At 37.3% G+C, this 19,881-nt stretch overlaps 1 protein-coding gene across 2 annotated transcripts in view; it reads right to left on the bottom strand.

Annotated features, from left to right (window-relative positions):
- Positions 1–19,881, bottom strand: part of lrrn2 (leucine rich repeat neuronal 2) — a 54,285-nt gene that overhangs the window by 14,569 nt on the left and 19,835 nt on the right. The gene's annotated exons all lie outside the window — the stretch shown is intronic.

Genomic DNA, 19,881 nt, shown 5'->3' on the forward strand with positions numbered 1-19,881 from the left:
ACAGCATCATATAAACAAATTAAAGCAAAAGGAGATATTTCTTATTTCTAACATACACTAACATACACTGACTTTTCACATGAATACACACTGTAGCAATTAATGCTGTTGTGTTTGTGGATTTCTGTTCACGTATTTTGTAGTTTTGTGGTGTTGTGTCATGGTTTGGGTTATGTTGTGTTTGTTTGTTTGTTTGTTTTTGGTGTTGGTTATGCTGTATTATGTTTTTAGTTTGTTTTTGGTGTTGTGTATTGGTTTGGTAATGCTGTTATGTTCTTTGTTGTTGTTGTTGTTTTCAGTATTGTATTACAGTTTTTTATGTTGTTTTGAAACGCTGTATCATGGTTTGGGTAATGCTGTATTGTTCAGTTTTGTTATTGTTTTTGGTGTTGAGTCTTTTGTTATTATTGGTATCGAATCATGGTTTTGGTTTTGCTGTTAAGCTTGTTTATTTATTGTTTTTACATTCTGTTGTGTGTGGTTTTTTTTTTTGCTTGCTCAATTTGCCTTCTGGGATTTTGCTTGTTTTTGTATAGATATATAGATAGATATATCAACATATTGAGATTTATAGTGGGAAGTTCTGAACCAATTTATTAGGATTGTTAAGATTTTGATCAATAGTACCATATATAGGTTTGTTTACATAAAAATGTCACCTATGAAGTCAGTGCTTTCTCCTGTTGATCTTTGCTGTTTTCATGCTTACCATCATGTTTGTTGTGTCGTTTCAGTTTAAAGATACTATTACTGAAGAATGCTCTATAATAGGAAGCTTTATTTCTCACACTCCTGCGCTTTCCTTGATCTGTCCAATTTTTTTCCACGCATACAGCGATGCAAAAGTGTGCCAGACTGAGACAGGCAAAAACAAAAAGGACTTATTTATGTTTTAGCTAGTAAATTATTATTCTTTTTTTTAAATCTATGTAATTATATATAACACACACACACACACACACACACACACACACACACACACACACACACACACACACACACACACACACACACACATCCTGAACATGACTAACAAATAACATTATATTAAACATAATAATGACATAATTATAAACATTATCATTATTGATTTCAATTTACTTTCTTCTACAAGATAGAATTCTGTGTTAAAATTTAAGTTTAAAGGAACAGCTATGAATTGTTGTGTTCTGGAATACATTATTCATGATACTACACTGAACTCAAAGGATTCCAGGAAATACACTTCAAATGAAGATTTTTATCTTTTTAAGTGAACTTGTGCCTGAAACCAAAAGATAAAGCCAGTTTACACGACCATCTAATGCCCATTTATTATTTAATTTAATCCAACTGTAATTTCCCCATCAAACACAACCTAAGGTCCTTTGTTCAGGTACAAATTTTGCTCCCGTAATGAAGTTATGTAAGCATGTTTAGCACTGACCTTTCATGTCTTTGCTTGGCCTCCTGCACAGACTGCTACATGCTTTTGTTATGTTGTTGACTAGCAACGCTAATGCCATTTTACAATTCAGCCAATGTTGAGAACTACAGTCTTGTCTTGCCTGAGTGAAGAAAATAGCGCACAGTAGGGTTTTAAAAACTATAAACATGACCGAGAGAAGTCTGGCATAAGTGCAAAGTCGATATTATGCTTTTTCAGAAGAAAAAGAATCGGTTGCTTTAAAAGCTGCTGGGATGTGTATGTATTATGGTGCTAAATACAGCTTTCCCATTGAGTTCTGTATTTAGATGCATATACCCCACACTGAATTCATTCTCTAGTGTGTTGCGGTTTCCAATGTACCAACAACTGCCTTCATAACGTGAACTTTGGTTTTAGTTTCGGTTCTTTTTACCCTGTTACGTGCACTTGTTATGTGTTTAGTTTTTCTACTGTATATATGTATATACTGTATATATAACATCCCTGCTGTTCTTTTTTTTTCTTTTTCATTTCAAGGTTTAATCATGCATGCAGTGATGCACCAACCTGCCACCTCTGGGCCCCTAAGCAAGGCCCTTAACCCTCAATTGCTCAGCTGTATTAAACGTAATAAAAATGTGTCGATCTTGAAAAGAGTGTCTGCCAAATGCCGTAAATGTAAATTTATTATTGCTTTAAGTCAAAATCATGATTCTAAATTATATATATTATTGTGTTTCCTAGATTTATCCTTCACTTTTATGATCCTCCCTTTTTCTTCTTATGGTTTATCCTCATATAATTTTTCTCACTCTAAAGCCACTTATTATATTATGAATCTTGGATTGCCCTAAATGCGCTTTATGCACTTGCGTCTTGTCCATCTCACCCACGCGTTACAACATACCACCCCATGCATGCTGTTATGAGCTGCTTCTGACTCATTGCTGCATCTTGTGCTGTCAGTGTTATATCATCTGACAGCATGCCCAGATGCCCCTCTGAAGAATCCTCAGCATCCATCTCTTTTTTTGTGAAGACGCAGGACCGGAAAGAGATGGGGCAAGGATTATCTGTCTCCTGTGCTGCTACATCTCTTTTTCCATTCCCTTTGCTCATCCTCTCCTGAATGCTCCTCTCTGGCCCAGGAGAAAAAGGATGCTTTTTGCTGGTTCTTTAAACAAACAGAAAGTATGCTGAGGGAAAGTGTACACTGCCATCCAGCGCTGCGGCATGACCCCACTGTGGGTTTAAACACTGCTTTCCGGTGTGTCAGCCTTGATGGATGCATGGACCCAGGGCTGCTAGCTTGCACGTTAGAAGCACACACTTTATTCTGCCTCATACTGTTGAGCTGCCTAAACACCCACACACCTCACTTATATCAAGCTCAAAGTGGCACAGTGAATCAACATCAAGCTCACACATAACAGCCTTCTTTCAAGATGAATGGAGGAATAATAACAATTACTACTATTTTTAATTTGAAATCCTTCTCATGGCCTACACAATCATTGGTAACACCTAGTTTTTAATAGATATTTAGCAATTCCAAGCAATTTCTGAACTGGAGGAAATCTGTCGTAATGTCGAAACTTCAAGATTCCACAAATGTGGAATATAACCATAATATATAATACAACCATAAATTATTGCTGTTGTGCTCTGTGCCATATTTATTTAATATATTCTGTATTTAGCTGAGATTCTGCAGTTTTCAAAGCCAAACTTTTTCCGTATTCATTTTCTACCTCAGGAAAAAAAATGTAATTAGCTAGAAAGGTATTTTTCCCAGATGTCATTAATATGCACTAGAAACACTTTGAAAGCCATTTTACAAAAAAAAAAAAAAAAAAAAAAGAAGGAAGTGAATTTATGCCTGCAGACATTAAAATCTTGCTAGGCAGAAAGTCACAAAATCCTGAATATTTTAGTTAGAAACCTAAGATAACTAGCTAACCTAGAAATATGGTCCAATTAGTACATTTAAGGAAGCTGGTGAATTAGGGGTATAGTCAGGGTAATTTTGCAGGGTATATGAGGTGGGTAAATTATTACTATTAAATTTCAGGTTCAGTTTGCACTTTTGCAAGCGGTTCAATTCCTGCTTCCTCCATGTGATTATGGTGCTTGCATGTTCTCCCTTTGCCATTTGCTTATGGTTCTGCTCTCCACTTATGTTGAACTGTTCCTGTTCAAATTTGCGTAATGCCTGACAATTTCAGATTGTTCGCTGTTCTCACTTGTTCCTAATTTTTTTGGCTTTTGCTATTAAACACCCTGCACTCGGATCCAACCCTCTGTGTCTGTATCGTGACAGGAAGGTGCTAAGAGAATTTTATATTCTGAAGTTAATGTCTCATGGTGTCTCTTTGGTTGGTTGATTCTTGAACAGTCTTTTATCAGCCGTTACATCAGTGTAGGATTTTAGAGAAAGAGTTTGTTGCATCCTTGGCTCTTGCTTCTCTGGAGTCTTGCCATCCTGTGTGAACAGATATCAGCACAAAAGGTACAGCCATAGCCTCAGTCAAGCCAGCTTGTCCCGAGAATGCACACTGATGCTCGAAAAATCTCCTGGGTCTTCATCTTGCAGTGGTAGATGCAGACTGACATCAGTGCAGAATTCAATGATCAGAGATGCCTGGTTCATGGATATTTTATACAGATTTTATACTGATGTGTGAACAGGCGGGCCAGTGTTCCTGACTCTTCTCATTCAGTGGTGCTGATTGTTCAATCAGCTGTTGTTGTTCAAAAGAAAGTCTTGGGGTGGAATTCCAATTCACTCCCCCAAGCCCTGCACTTTGGAAACTTTTTTGCATGTTCATAAAATGCCTAGCTCATTTCCACCACAGTGTTGATCTTTCTTGGTATGGTTGAATAGGAAAGATCATACTTGAAGTGATACATGTATATTGCTTTACAATGATCCTTAAATTAAATACTACTTTTACCTCAGGAAAAATAAAAACCCACCTAGTTGGCTTAGCTAGCATGGTATTTTCCCAAATGTCATTAAAATGCAGTATTCCAGCTTGAATCACTATTTTACAAATAGAAAAAAGGTTAAAAATTGTACCCTGACAGGTAGAAAGATGTTGCTATGCAGAAAGACTCAACCAATTTCCTAATTAGCGGTATAGCTAATTAACGTGACCTAGCATATCTGAATATCACAGTAATTACCTGCAAGAATGGTACTTTCATTGGTTGTCTTTTGGTTTTCTTTTCTTTTCTTTTTAGGGATAATCAGTTCTTGTTGAAGTGTCCTTTTTTCATCATTAAAAATGTATGAATAATAGCTATCTTTAGTGATACTGTTTTAACCAAAGAATTTCAAATGAGATAGGAAATTATTAATTAGTTGTGTAACTGGAGGATATAAGATTACACATCCCTGATCAAAATAAAGCACAGTTTTTGTCTGTATCTTGTTGATAAAGTGTTGGAAATGAAAGGTATTGATAGCCAAAGGTTACATACAAGAATGCTTTCATAAACTAACAAGTCACACAGGGGGGTGTTTATTTCCAGCATGGAAGCAAACCACTCTCAGAATCCAGCACTGAACGTTTGGGCACTGAAGCCACACCTTGCAAAAGCAAGCCAATAGTTCACTTCTAAGTGTAACAGCAAGAAAAAAAAGCATGAAGGCTTTCTGCCTTCTCTGATCCTCTTCTTTTGATCTCTGCACATTTCCTGAATAATGTATTTAAGTTCATTTATTTTTGATTGCCTTTATTTTTGACCCATCTTTCCACTCTTATTTTTCTACCCTCCGATTCTGTGCTTCTAAATCTTGCATGTATGACTTAACACCCAGGAAAAGCATTCGAAATGCTTGTGCCCCATTTCGTGGCACACTCAGATGAAAGAAAATCCTGTCAGATAAGACGCAGACGTTCAAAAGAAATGCCCATAAAAGCAGACAGGAGGCCTTGAAAATAAAGTCTGTCTCGCAATCTCAGATTTATGACTTAATTGTCATATGCTTCAGCGACGGAGAGCCCACCCGACTTCATCCATCTTCTGTGAGAGATGACTCCGAATGTCTGATGGAAGGGAGAGGGAAAAAAATGTTTGCAAAATAACATACCTTGCCGGTATTTATTCTGAAGGGTAAAAAGATTGTCTTGTCCCTGAGAGGACATAGAGCCACCTACTGTACCAGATTAGAGATAAATTCATTTAGGTTAGAACATTAAAGCCGTGAAAGTAATCTAGATCATAGTCAGAGCTCATTTGTTTGCATGATCCCTTGTGATGGGAACTGGACACTGTTTAAAAAGTTTTATTTATTTAACATTTTTTTGGGGGGTTGCACAGTGGCTTAGTGGTTAGCACGTTCGCCTCACACCTCCAGGGTTGGGGGGTTGATTCCCGCCTCCGCCTTGTGTGTGCGGAGTTTGCATGTTCTCCCCGTGCCTCGGGGGTTTCCTCCGGGTACTCCGGTTTCCTCCCCCGGTCCAAAGACATGCATGGTAGGTTGATTGGCATCTCTGGAAAAATTGTTCGTAGTGTGTAAGTGTGTGTGTGAATGAGAGTGTGTGTGTGCCCTGTGATGGGTTGGCACTCCGTCCAGGGTGTATCCTGCCTTGATGCCTGAGATAGGCACAGGCTCCCCGTGACCCGAGAAGTTTGGATAAGCGGTAGAAATAAATGAATGAATGAACACTGTTTTAGCAAATTTGACTATAATGTCAATGTATTATTTACCCTGAAAAAAGAAAGAAAAACTGAAAGTCCATTCTGGCCTCGGGTCGAACATTAAAGTGTTCACATGAGTCACAGTATAAGTGCGGGCAAATATAACCCAAATAAATGGCTATTTTGAACTGATAATGAGGTTACAAACAGGGTCACAGCCCTACAATCAGGCAATCTGTAGGTTACTCACTCAGAAGCCAGGAATGCTTTAGGGTCTGTGTGTGTTTCTTTTTTTAATCTTGATAATATAAGCCACTTTGATGCTTTTTGTTAAAATTTTTATTCTTATTCAGAGCTAATAATTGATTTCCATCCAAAGCTTCTCAAGTACTCTCTGTATGTAGCCGCAATATTTCGTTATGTTAGATTAATAAAAATCACAATAAAAATCGCATGCTTGTACACGTGTATTCCCAACAGTCCCTTGCTCTGATTTCCTCCCTTCTGTTGCCACCGCACTCATGGTGTTACTTTAACCTTATTTTGTTCCGATTGTTTCCTTATTTATTTTTATTTCCGTAATAAAATCAGATTGTGCAGGAGCCAGGGCTATTGATCTGTGCTGCACTGATGAATGACCTGGTTTCTGCAATGTGCTGACGGATACACTAAAGCCTTTCCCTGAGCTCAATCTTGGCCCAGCAAACACATTGGGCCCACTGGCAGGGTTTTACCTTGATTAACTAAAACTTCCTGAAAGCCACTGAGATCCACACCCCTCGCTGCTGAGCTATGACCTGCTGTCAGCCATTTACCAGCCTGCATATGCTCTTAAAGTCCTAGAGGCGTCTCTCTGTGTGCCACGTTGGTTATTTTACTCACCGTACTCATTCCTTGTTACACAAATGTGCCAGTGGCTGTGATCCTCTTGGGAAAACTGACTTTGACAGTGAAGGCAAAAAAAGCCTGGACTAGAACTGGCTACTTCAGATGAAAGCACTGAGAAAGATTGGTTTTGTTGTGCACCACACTACTTTAAATCTGTAGTGCTTAGCCATTAAACTGTCTAGTTAAAAGGAACGTCAACTTGTCTTAATTCTGATTGTACAAAGACCATAATGTGTTATTTCCTTTGGAAATCAAATAGATATTTAATTGATTTCCCTGACAAACGTTCTTGTTCTTTTGTCCTACAAGCCTCGTACACTGCTTTGAATTCAGCGTGCTTAGCGGGCACAGACATCATTACACACTCGGTCAGTCCGAAGCAAACTCCTAATGAGCAACTCCCAGCAGTTCTTCACTGAAAAAGATGTAATAATAGGTTATGAGACCTAACTCATGACCCGTGAGGAAAAAGGAGAAGAAAAGGCTCTTAGATGTTGTAGCCATCAGATGGCGGAGGCAGAAGGAGGAAAGTGCTGAGTACTTTGTTTAAGCTAAAGATGGAATTGTAGCTGTAAGACAGACATAGATAAATTGCATAAGCCAAATACTCAAAATGAGATTAAAATGTAATACTAGATAAGGACCAGTAGTGCGCAGGATGCCACAAATTACAAACAAAAGTCTACAAATCTGTTTACTCGGGTGTCCAACAAGCAGAAAAATCAAAACTCTTGCACAAACATTTTCTATCCAAACAGTTCACACCATGACAAAACTGTAAAAAAAATACATAATAATAATACAATTATGTAAGTGTAATGCTAGCACAACATGCATTCATCTCACATTTAACCACTTAAAGATGAAAATGAAAATGACAAATGGACTCAACCGGCAGTGTGACACAGCTTTGGGGCAGTGGTGGTAAAACAGTTAGAGTTGTTTTCTTTGTGCTGTAATGTGTGACAAACAAATAAAGTCTTCTTCTTCTTCTAGCTGAAATGTTATCCAAAGATTTCTGTCAGAGGTGAATTCACAAGAGACTTTATGCACATAATTAGCTTGACATACTTTTGAGTTAAATTATGCTGGTTTCCACTTTTTAATAAGAACATTATGACCTATACAACTCATACTAAGTACTTATACCAGTAGCCTATTTTTTGAACATAGATTTCTGATGTAACAACGGACCCCACAATTTCACCTCCGGCTCTTCTAAGGGGACCGGAATATTGAATCATCCGGTTTACTTCCGGATTCTGGGACCTTTAAAACGTGTGCACGTACAGTGTGAAGTATTGTCAGTGTATGCTGCAGTTTCGAGTTGGGTTTGTTGTGTTTCTTTGCTGTTCTCTGTGATGGACCTGTTGATCATGCTTGTAGCATCTATGTTTTTGTATTTGTTTGCTGTTTTGGTTTTGTTTTCCTGGTTGTGATTTGTGTGCTTACATTTCCTGACCTTGTCTTTGGGATTTGTCTGCTTCAATAAATCCTATAGATCCAGCCTCCAAAGAGTCGGGTAATCCGTTACAACTGATTCAATTGTACTGAAGTAAATTGAATTATTGATCTACTTTCATATTATTAAATTATTACCGTAGCTCAAACGTGGACTTTTTTAACACAGACAACTTTAAGCCATGTTTTCTGTGAACAAGTACCATCCATTGCTGCTTCATTCCTTCATGAAAGAGATTAAATGACAATAAAGATGGCTGAAATACATTCTTGGGAAAAGGGTGAGTCGATCTTACTCGCATCTTTGCACTTGCCCTCTTCGTACCCTATGCACTCAGTAGCACCATAATTCTTCATATCCCTCTAATGAGATGATGAGCACTGCAGCAATAATCCCAGCATGCAATATGCTCATCTGCCACCTTTGGGTGTCCATGAAATGTGGACCACTAGCATCATCATTAAACTTTTAATTAGCAGTAGTTGAGGCAGCACTCAGTCCTAACTAACAACAGAATCTCTGAAATCCCGCCGGTGCTGAGACAAAAAAAAAAAGCTTGAAGAAAGAAGCAAGATCACGCCATTCTCCCACACCATTATTCATTTGTCTGCTTCCTAGAGGGATATCAGCCTTATTATATAGACTTCCTGAAAGCAAGGTTCTTTAAGCACTTTCATTTCATTAAAACGCCATTTCATTTGATGATTCTCTGGCTTTATTAGGGAAGAGCCTAATTAGCACAACCTGATCTCAAGCTCATGGGCAGAGCTTTGTAATTAATTTGTAATTAATAATTTCATTCTTTTCCTATTCTTTGTAAAGTAAATAACATTTATGTATGAAAAGTAACTTATAGTTACCAGGATGTTCTCTAATTCTTTTTCTTCTGTAGTGTACTGTAATATTTTTAAAATAGCACTTGATCCAGCACTTCCTATTCTATTGTATTTTTTACACTGGCACACATTGAGTTCATGAAATCTTAATGTGTACATGGGATGTAGGAAAGATTCATTGGCTATTTTGAATCGTTAAAGTAAATACCACCACTGATTTTGCTCATTCAAAGCAATCCCCTTTAAGGAAAAGGATACATTGACCAAACATTCTTTATTCATTCAGTCTCACTTTAAGTTACCGATACTGGTTACATTTGCAGCATTTAGCATAAAGACTTAAATTTTTCATCTTATTTTATACAACTGAGCAATTGAGGGTTGTGCAGTGGCATCTTGGTGGACATGGGATTCAAACTCACAACCTACCAATTGATGATCCAACGCATTAACCGCAAGGCTATCACAACTAACTTGGATGGATTATTCGGATTGATTTTGCATTCTCCATTGTACTGCTTTCCAGAACCAGCATTTTTCTTGCAGTAAATCTCAAGCCACCACCTGAGCCTGAGAAAATTCTTTCTTCACTTCCAATCTGAGCTCCGATGATGATCTTCGTCTCAGTTGCTCCTCTGACACTGCTCAGGAGTGTGTGTTTCACCTGTCACCACAAATAACTGAAACATAGACATTAATCAGGCTGCTGTAGTAATGTGTAAGGGTTCTGGCCTCCCAGGACTGCTCTTTTGCAGGTAGATAGACAGGAAGATAGACAGAGGTGTCTACTTGCACTGTTAGCAGTGAGGAGCTTACTGATTTATTTCTACCATTGCTGATTTACCCATTTGATTTCCAGACTCCTTGCATTGAACTTGACACTGACACTAAATTTAAAGTCAGGACAAATATCAGGGCAGACAGATGTGTGTCCAAAAGGCCAATGGATCATGGCTTATGAACAAAGAAGGAAAATGTGTTAATGCTGGGAAGCACTTTACTTGAACCTTGTGTTACAGGAATGACTGATGGGGTGTCATTAATACATTGCTATTGTTTGACTCTATGACCATAAAACTGTTTTTAGAATGTGCTTTAACTCAATTCAATTCAATTTTTTTTGTATAGCACTTAACAATGGATATGCATTTTTAAATGGACTAATTTAACCCTAATGAGAAAGCCAGAGATGACGGTGGTGAGGAAAACCTCCCTGAGATGACAAGAAGAAAGCTTGAAAGGAATCAGAATAAAAAAAAAAATACTCCATTTGAAGATAAACAGTTGTTGTAAGGAAATGGTTTATAATCACATTCATGGTGTCACATGAAGATGAGTTCCCTTCTTCCTCATGTCTTCTCATGGTTTCTTCCTCATATCATTTTCTTGCCTCTGTTAAATCAGGCTTGCTCATTAAGGAGAAATTTATTTGTGATCTTAAACTTTTTTTATTCTGAAATAATATATTTCTGTAAAGCTGCTTGGAAAAGGGAATCCATCTTAAGCTGGGTGACACCAGATGATTTGAATGTAATCCAATTCCCTTCTATATCTTGTAATATATAACATATACCATTGCTGAATACATATTAGTTTTAAGTTCTATACTGATGTACTGATCAATGATTTACTGTTCTGTGATAGAAACTTGACTGCAAATTGTTCTCAGCAATTCCAGTCCTAAATCTATCCAATCGGTAAACAATATTTTAAACCATGTCCAAAACATCAGTGAAATAACTCACCACTGTGGCTTGGTATTAGAGATTTAGTTATTCTGTTAATCTATATTCTGCTATTCTGATTCTGTTATTTCTTGATTTTAATACAATTTGCTGGGCATACATTATTATTATTATTATTATTATTATTATTATTATTATTATTATTATTATTATTATTATTATTATTATTTCACACAATAAAAATACTTTGAGTGGATAGAGAGGAAGCCAGTGATGATTTGTCATTTTGGGTAACTGTTACTACAGGTTCTTAATATTTAATTTTTTGTATACTTCTAGATAGGCTGGGATGATTATTCATTTGCTCTTAGTCAAAGTCGGTGTATTTAAAAGCAACACATTTAAAGGCTTAATACAATTTAGCATAGCCTGAAATAGATCAATTGTAAAGAAACTCTAAGGGCTAGCTACTGAGGCGAAGCTGCAGGACTAATCCTAAATGGTTTCTCTAGTCCACTACGCAAGGTGTCGAAGTCATTAAGTTTTACCCTACATAGAGCAGGAAGCCATTTGGGATTTGGGCCACTAGCTGAACTTACATTGCTACCATAGCAACAGCCATAAATAAGGTTGGTGTTGAGTCTCTTCGCATCCAATTAGAAAGGAGCCTGGTCTTGTATGACTTGTAATAACTACCTGGGAGACTTGCCAAAGATGGCTGCTGAGTGGACAGGCTTTATTATAATGAATCAATGAAGTAAACTCTACTAGGACTCAGTGTTTCTTGCACTAGTCGCTTTTCTGCTGTAATGATAATTAATGTTAGCATATGAAAGCAGACAAAATGCAGAGGGTCAGTTTTCTCATGATCTATGAAAGTGAATTAATACTACTGGTTTTACAGGAAGTGTTTGGCTCGAGCAAAGCTGTCAGTGGGACATAAGAGTGTACCATATTGATTAGATAGAACAAATAATCTGATAACTTTTGTCTCTGAACAATGTGACTTCAGGGATTCCTGAGTCATAACCTACTTAAAACACACCACAATTCTATTAGCAAGAACAATTTAGCTGTAGGTCTTGGGTTCAATCTCCTGGGGTTATTTTTTAGGCTTATAAAGTGTTTATTATTAACTGAGCTTATATTTGCAACTTATATTTACTTAAACAGAAAAAAATGGCTAAGCTAGCTAATGTCTTTAGCAAAATTGCTTAGCATTCGTTAGCAAATAGTCATGATATGCCGTGCTATCAAAGTACACTACAATATATACATAGCAATTTTTTTTTTAGAATATCTTACATTATAGGCTGTTTAATTATGTGCAAAATGCATGCTTACCCATACCTAAGAATGTACATATTTATTACATAATCATTTGTTGAACTTGACAAAACAGATACAGTCACAATGATACTTGCCCACAGGAAATGGACCTGTTGAAAGTTATTGAATTTTTAATTTGACTAAAAGAATGAGGGGAATTTTAGTAACTGTTATTAGCATTAGCAATAATGCAGGGAATAGGAGAAATGGCTCAGCAATGACACTAGTACTTGCTCAGTTTTATTTGATGTATGGGAAAAACAAACCCTTGATTATATGGCACCGAGGGTCTTTTCACATTTCCTCATAGTGCATTTATCACAGGCTTGTGAGGAACAGAGAAAATGAGTTTTCATTGTTTTTGCATCTTAACACTACTGTATTTATGACAATGGGAGATTTACACCAAGCATATTCTAGTTTGAAATAACATTGCATTATTTTTTTCCTCTATGTCCCTGAGTATCACTTCCAAGCATCTGCTTTATGCACAGCTCTTGTTGAGATATTTCTTTTTTTATGGGAAATAAAATGAGCTTACGCTAGCATAATTACAATATCCCTCCATCAATCTTGTTGCATTCCACCACAGCTGCCTGTTAGATGATTCAGTAGGCTGCAGGAATACTTATGAGTGCATGTTCATTCACGGCACTAATGCAACCTCTGGGTTGAAGGAGTACATGGCCTTTTTGCTGCAATTGTGATGTCGCTACATACAGTAGCACCATGCTTCTAAAACACCTTGCAATAAATCATCACATCAAATCTATTCATTTCCTGTCTTTCCCAGAACTCCGTTATGAATGTGCCTTGGACACTGGAATCCAAAACTATTCTGAGCTTTTGAAATGGCTTTCCAGTAGTAACCGCATTTCATCAGTGAAATGATTTATAGCCTCCATTAACTACTGAATAAACGTACGGCCTTTTGTGTAATAAGCTAAAGTGATAAATAAGTAAACTAAATCCGGGTAAAAGGAACATTTACCACCCAAATGTATGGGCTACAAAAAGGAGTAGAAGGCTGTAGGACTTGCATTGTCTCTGGATTACTGTCAGTTTTACTTGGAATTGTCTCAAATTTGGGAATCAGGAATATGGGAATAAAATATCTTTTTTTTTTTTAAAAATGGGATTTAAAAAAAATTATATTTATGTTGTCTTCTCATGTTAACCCACTTATATGGCTAAATCTTTTGTCCTCTATTATTTGACATAAAGAAAATTAATCTATTTTGGTCTTTCATGTATGACACTGAAGTAAAGGCTTTGCATCAATAAAGAATTTAATAGATTTCAGTCTAAATCTGGACTTATTCTTGCTTTTATTTGGATTCCACCCCCTTAAAACTCTGTCTTGACTTGATCTCAGCTAGTCCTGAGATTGGATTTGGACATGGACGATGGTAGTTTGACTACAACCCTACCATGGGATTTTGCATTTGTGTTAAGTAGTTATTAATCTATTTATGAGCGTTAAATTGTTCAACAAGCTTTGACAAAACAGCAATTAGGATTAGTGTTTGAACAATTTAGCATTGCTATTCTTAGAATTATAATTGCACGTTTAACCAGAATGACCATGTCAGGGAAAATTGCTTACTGAATCTTCTGTGCTGTAAGTTGAGGATATGAAATTACTTACAAAGTTATTTTGCCTGGTCAGTCTAACTGGACATAAATTGAATTAGAACATATCAGAAAAGCTGACGCAGTATGTCAGGAAATTTCATCCTTCAAAGTGAAGGCTAGGTGAGAGGACAGGACGAGTGGAGGAAGGAATAGTTGGCACTCAGCCACTCCTGTACTTTGGGCTTTACTCAGGTGTCCTTACAAAATGTGTGTGTGTGTGTGCCTGCCTGCCTTCCTATTTGTATGTGAATTGCATCAGGCTTTTGTAGCTTTCACAATGGTAACAGCATTCACATCAACTTTGTAGCTTGATATTTACTCAGGTGGGCTGAATGTCAACACCGAGGACCTACGTGAAATGCCATTGATCTCTGACATTCTGTGGGTGGAAGTGTAGCAGTACTTGCCTTTAATTTTCATAGAGGGCACGTAATTGTGGAGCGGCACATTAAAATCTGTATACGTGACTCTGAAACAGATGGATGTGGAAAACGGGAGAAAATGGATTGGCCTGAAGTTGAGGAGAGATTGAAAGGATGAGGCACAGGGCTATAAATCAAGAACACTTGTCACAACAAAAAAGAGTGGAGCTGTGAAAAGAGGAGAGCATGGCAGTAAAGCACAGTGCTCAGCTCTAGTCATCTATCTATGTGAGGACGAGGCTATTAGTGGAACGACAAAGCTAGTAGACCTCGGTGAACCCATTCTCTCTCTCCCTCTTTCCTCCCTTTCCATCTATCCTTCCCTCTGTCTTTTCTTCCTGTCTCATATTCTTGTGGTTTGCTAGTTTACTGTTTAATCAACAACATAGACCAGGGGAGTTTAGTCTTATCCACAAAGGGCTTGCGCGGGTGCAGGTTTTCATTCCTTGATTCCACCTGTTTAATCTGTTTATCCTGGTAATAGACTCAGGTGAAAACCTGCACCAATACAGACCTTGGTACTTTCTAGATAAATTGGAAATCTCTGACTAATAGATTAATCTACCTTTACGTTGTTAGGAATAGGTTCAGATTTGTAAAAAGCATCTGTAATGTTGTCGTCCTTCAGCTGATCCCTGTTTTCGGGTTGCCCCAGTAGACCATCCAATCTGCATTTATTTGATTTAGCACAGTTTTTTAGCCGAGACTCAACCATCCCATTTTAATCCAGGATTCATACCGGCACTGAGTTAAACCCTCAGTAGCTGGGTTTGTTCCCTTTTTCAGGAATCAAACCCAGGACACGGTTTGAGAACATGGGATCCTTAACTGCAGGATAATAAGCATCTGTAATAATATACTGTATGTAAGTTATTCACTGTATACCCGAGCATTGGTATTGCAAAAAGAATAATAATCACCAGTGTAATTTTGTCTGCATCTTAGTATTAGATGTTCTTGCCTTTACTAACATTTTACTGTGAACAAATTCAACTGCAACGTGTCCATGATCCATAAAATAAGTACAATCAACTAGTGGTGTGATTGTCTGGATATTTCAGCAGACCAAACCGAATGTTTGAAAAAACAGTGACCGTATTTCAGTGCCAATTTTATTTTATTTTTTTATTCAAACAGTGTAGCAGATCCAACAGCTGCAAATGATCTAATAACATAAATTTATGCTAACTATTTAACTCCAACAGGGCCTAAAGTTCGAAAAAGAAACTTCACAAATGGGGTTTTTCTTTTGTTAAAGTGTTTACCTTCTCTGGTCTGATTAGTTATGTGATAACGTAGACGTAAAGATTTATTCTCGCTGAATCCAATTCATCTTTTCAGAGTCTATGGCACTTTTCGTGAATAAGCAATACAATACAAGGATACTTCACATATTACATGCTCGTATTTTACATGCTATAACACTTCCTGATGGTGCAAAAGAAAAATACAGATTTTTACAAGACTCTTGTGTTATGGATCATATGATCTATATAAGGTAGGTGTTTTTTCCTTCTGTGTTTTTGTACATGTTTTATGTAAAACTTGTGTCAGTGTAGGTGTTATTTTTTTCTGGATGTCTGTTTTCCTCCCACCTCCTGAAAAACATGTCAGTGGGTGGATTCTCTCTGCTAAATTGCTCCTAGGTGTGAAAGAGTAGCTCTTAATTATAGTAACGTATGATGCCATATGCATTGCAGTGTTGGTGTGCATTAGTTTCTGTATTAGTGTAATGTAGACTCTTGTCACTTTATTCATTATAACAATTTCAATATATCAATCTAGTCTTGATTTTATCAAACTTGTATTATTTAATAAAATCTTTGGCTTAAAAAAAGAGGCATCGTTCTATGCAGAATTGTGCTTTTTTTTGTAGTTATACTCTATGCATTTATGATTTAAGTTCCTTATTGATTCTGAAAATTCTAAATTGATTACTTTCAACTGCTCTGTAAACATGACAGCTTACAAATCATTATCTGGACCTCTGCTGTCAACAGCGTGAAAAGCTGACAGGCATGCAAAGTGAATGTGAGTCAGAAGAGGAGATGGAACACAATGTCGTGAAATCTCTGACAACATTGTTTAGTCATGATACAGAGCCTGTCTCAGCTGATGTAAGTGTCACATGTCTGTATCATCCACCGCTTATGTAACCACGAGCGAGACTGTCTTATTCAAGACTCGGTCCTTTATAATACATTATAAAACCAAATGCAAACCATCAAAGCTTTCCCTCTCTCTCTCTCTCTCTCTCTCTCTCTCTCTCTCTCTCTCTCTCTCTCTCTCTCTCTCTCTCACACTCTCTCTCTCTCTCTCTCTCTCTCTCTCTCTCTCTCTCTCTCTCTCTCTCTCTCTCTCTCTCTCTCTCTCTCTCTCTCTCTGTGTCTCTCTTGCTCTCGCTAATGGATTCAGGCAAGGAGCATGCAGTGTAGATAAGTCTCCCAAGGGTACTGGATAAATAGCATGCAGGCAACAATTATTAAACCTACTGAAATTAATGATGGCTTTTTCCTGTTTTAATAAGGCATATTAATTCATTTCACACAGGGAATACTGTAATTCTGGAATCAAATGTATTTATATTACCACATAAAACATGAATGTGAGGGTATATGGTAATAATGTAAGAAGTATGGAATATTATTAGTAGCTGTGACTTGAAGACTCTTTAATAGAGCTTCTCTTTCATAGAGAAACGTGACTTGATGTGGAAAGAGTTCTGGAGAAACAACTTTTCTATGCGTAAAGGCGTGCTGAAGGCGTGTCTAAATTGCTGGAATGGTTGCTGATTTATTTCATCAAGCAGTCTCTTAAAGCCCAAGTTAAGAATGAAAGATCAGGGACATTTAAATATATATATATATATATATATATATATATATATATATATATATATATATATATATATATATATATATATATATTTCTGTTTTTTTAAGTTTTGTTGGCATCCAAGTGCTGGAACATGAGCTTGGAAAATGTCAAATGTGAAATAGAGCACTCTCAAAAAGACAGAAGCTGAGATGGAAAAGAAAAAGTTGTGCATCAGAGGAAAGCACTGGACAGACAAGGAAGCAAGAGATTGGCTCCACCTTTGTATTGTATACACACACACGCATACATGCACAAAATACCTGAATTGTTCTTGCAGACATTTATGACATTTCACCTTCTGTTTCTCAGAGGTTGTTGAAAAAGTCCATCATTTCCATCAACGATTAATCACCCACCATTATATCAGGAAAACAAAGAAGAGGCTAATTAAGTGAATACTCATTCACTCATTATCAACATCTTAAACTGGAAATGTATGACGCACGTTCCAATTTGGATTAAACACATTTAACAAAAAGCGTCATCCTGGAATATACCTGAAACTTCAAGGAAGCAGAAGAAATCCCCCATGGCTTAGGAATAGGGTCAATCTAGTCTCATCAGACCACATGACCTTTTCTTACTTCTCCTTCATTGCTAACTTTTCTCCTCTTGATGCTCCGTAACAAATTGAAGCCACTAACAAGTGGTTTTCTTGTGGAAACACAGCTGTTTATTATCAGTCGTGTAATCTCCTTCAGCGTTGTGTGTGGAAATGCTCTTACTTTTGACTAGTAAAAATAGCTGTGAGTTCTAATGTTGACATGTTTAAGATCTGACTTCACCAAGCATTTTAAAGATCTACAATCATTAATAACATGTTGGACCATTCATAACTCAGTTCCAGTGATTTCAGAAGTATCCTTATGTGTTTCTTTTGCTTTTTACAGGCCAGTAATTTGCTTTCAACATGGTTATTTAAGAAATGAAAAGCTACGCACTGCACCAATTAATTCAATTCTGTTTATTTGTATCACACTTTTAACAATTAACATTGTCTCAATGCAGCTTTACAGAAGCATAGAAACAGAATAAATTGTAAAGTTTAAAATTGAATTACTATTTATCTCTAATATCTATCACTTGTGAGCAAGCCTGATGCGATGGTGGCAAGGAAAATCTCCCTGAGAGGTTTTAAGGAAGAAACTTTGAGAGGAACCAGACTCAGAGGGGAACAACATCCTCATGTGGGTGACAATGGACAGGAAATAATGTGGAATTAAGCAACCAAGAACTTCTGAGGAACTAACAGTTCAGCATAATTTCTGAGTTCATTACAGACTTAACATTGATTCCTTCCTGCAGAGATCTTCAAATGTTTACTGATAAAGACCTGATGTGATTCTATCCTCAGTAAAATCTTAAAAGAAGTCACAAGGTTTTCACACATACTGTACACGCCGTAACAAAGTGACCAGAGAATAGAGCTGGTGTCTTCTGGGGACACGAATGACTGTGATTCTTATCGACTAGATGTGGGTGTGTCCAGTGACGAGAGAAAAGTGCAACTGTGGAGTGAAGAGCACACACTGCTCCTTCTTCATCATGTATTCACACTCTCCCTCTAGAATGTTTCAGTTTAGTGGCAAGAAAATTGATTTTGAATGCTACTTGTGCCACTCACTGATGGAACGCCTACTGGAGATTTAATATTACTGCAATAAAATCACTGTGTGTGTGAATGTAGATTTAGGGATAAAATAATTGTCATCGGAAACATATCAATTAGCTCTAATAGCTAAATTAGCTCAAATAACTAAAGTATTCGCTTATTTGAACCCAAATCATGACCTTTTTTGGTCAGACAAAACCAATCCAAAGATTTTTTAAATGTATGTATATTGTAGGGCGGTGGCTTAGTGGTTAGCACGTTCACCTCACACATCCAGGGTTGGGGGTGCGATTCCCGCCTCCGCCTTGTGTGTGTGGAGTTTGCATGATCTCCCCGTGCCTCGGGGGTTTCCTCCGTGTACTCCGGTTTCCTCCCCCAGTCCAAAGACATGCATGGTAGGTTGATTGGCATCTCTGTAAAATTTGTTCGTAGTGTGTGATTGCATGAGTGAATGAGAGTGTGTGTGTGCCCTGTGATGGGTTGGCACTCCGTCCAGGGTGTATCCTGCCTTGATGCCCGATGACGATGGCACAGGCTCCCCGAGACCCAAGGTAGTTCGGATAAGCGGTAGAAAATGAAGGATTGAATGTATATTGTATCATCATTAGACATGAAATTGTTTTGATTCGATTGAAAGTGATGTAACTGTACCATTGAGGTTTTTTAGGTTTTTGGTTTTAGGTATCCTGTGGTACTCAGAACTCTGAAATCAGTATGGTATTGGTGTCTCATTAGGAGAATTTTTTTCTCCACAGCTCCATTTTATCTAAACTTCATGAGACTGCTACCAAGCAATCAACTGTCTAACTGAAAATGATTTAACTCTATCAAAGACAGAATACTAATGGAGCTTGTTGCTGAATCAGTCCTTTGGATCCTGAGTGTTTGCTGTGGTGTGATTTACCACACTGGGACCAGCACCCTAACAATCCTAAATGAATTAACTGGGCTTTTTGCCCATATTTGGAAACATGCCAATAGGAGTGAATTTATCCTACTGGAACTATTACATAAAATAGCTGAGATAAGTAATAAATTGCTTCATGTATTGTTTCTTCTTTCAGCAAAATGAAGATCTTG

This window comes from Tachysurus fulvidraco, chromosome 2, assembly GCF_022655615.1.
Source record: "Tachysurus fulvidraco isolate hzauxx_2018 chromosome 2, HZAU_PFXX_2.0, whole genome shotgun sequence".
Taxonomy (NCBI): Eukaryota; Metazoa; Chordata; class Actinopteri; order Siluriformes; family Bagridae; genus Tachysurus; species Tachysurus fulvidraco.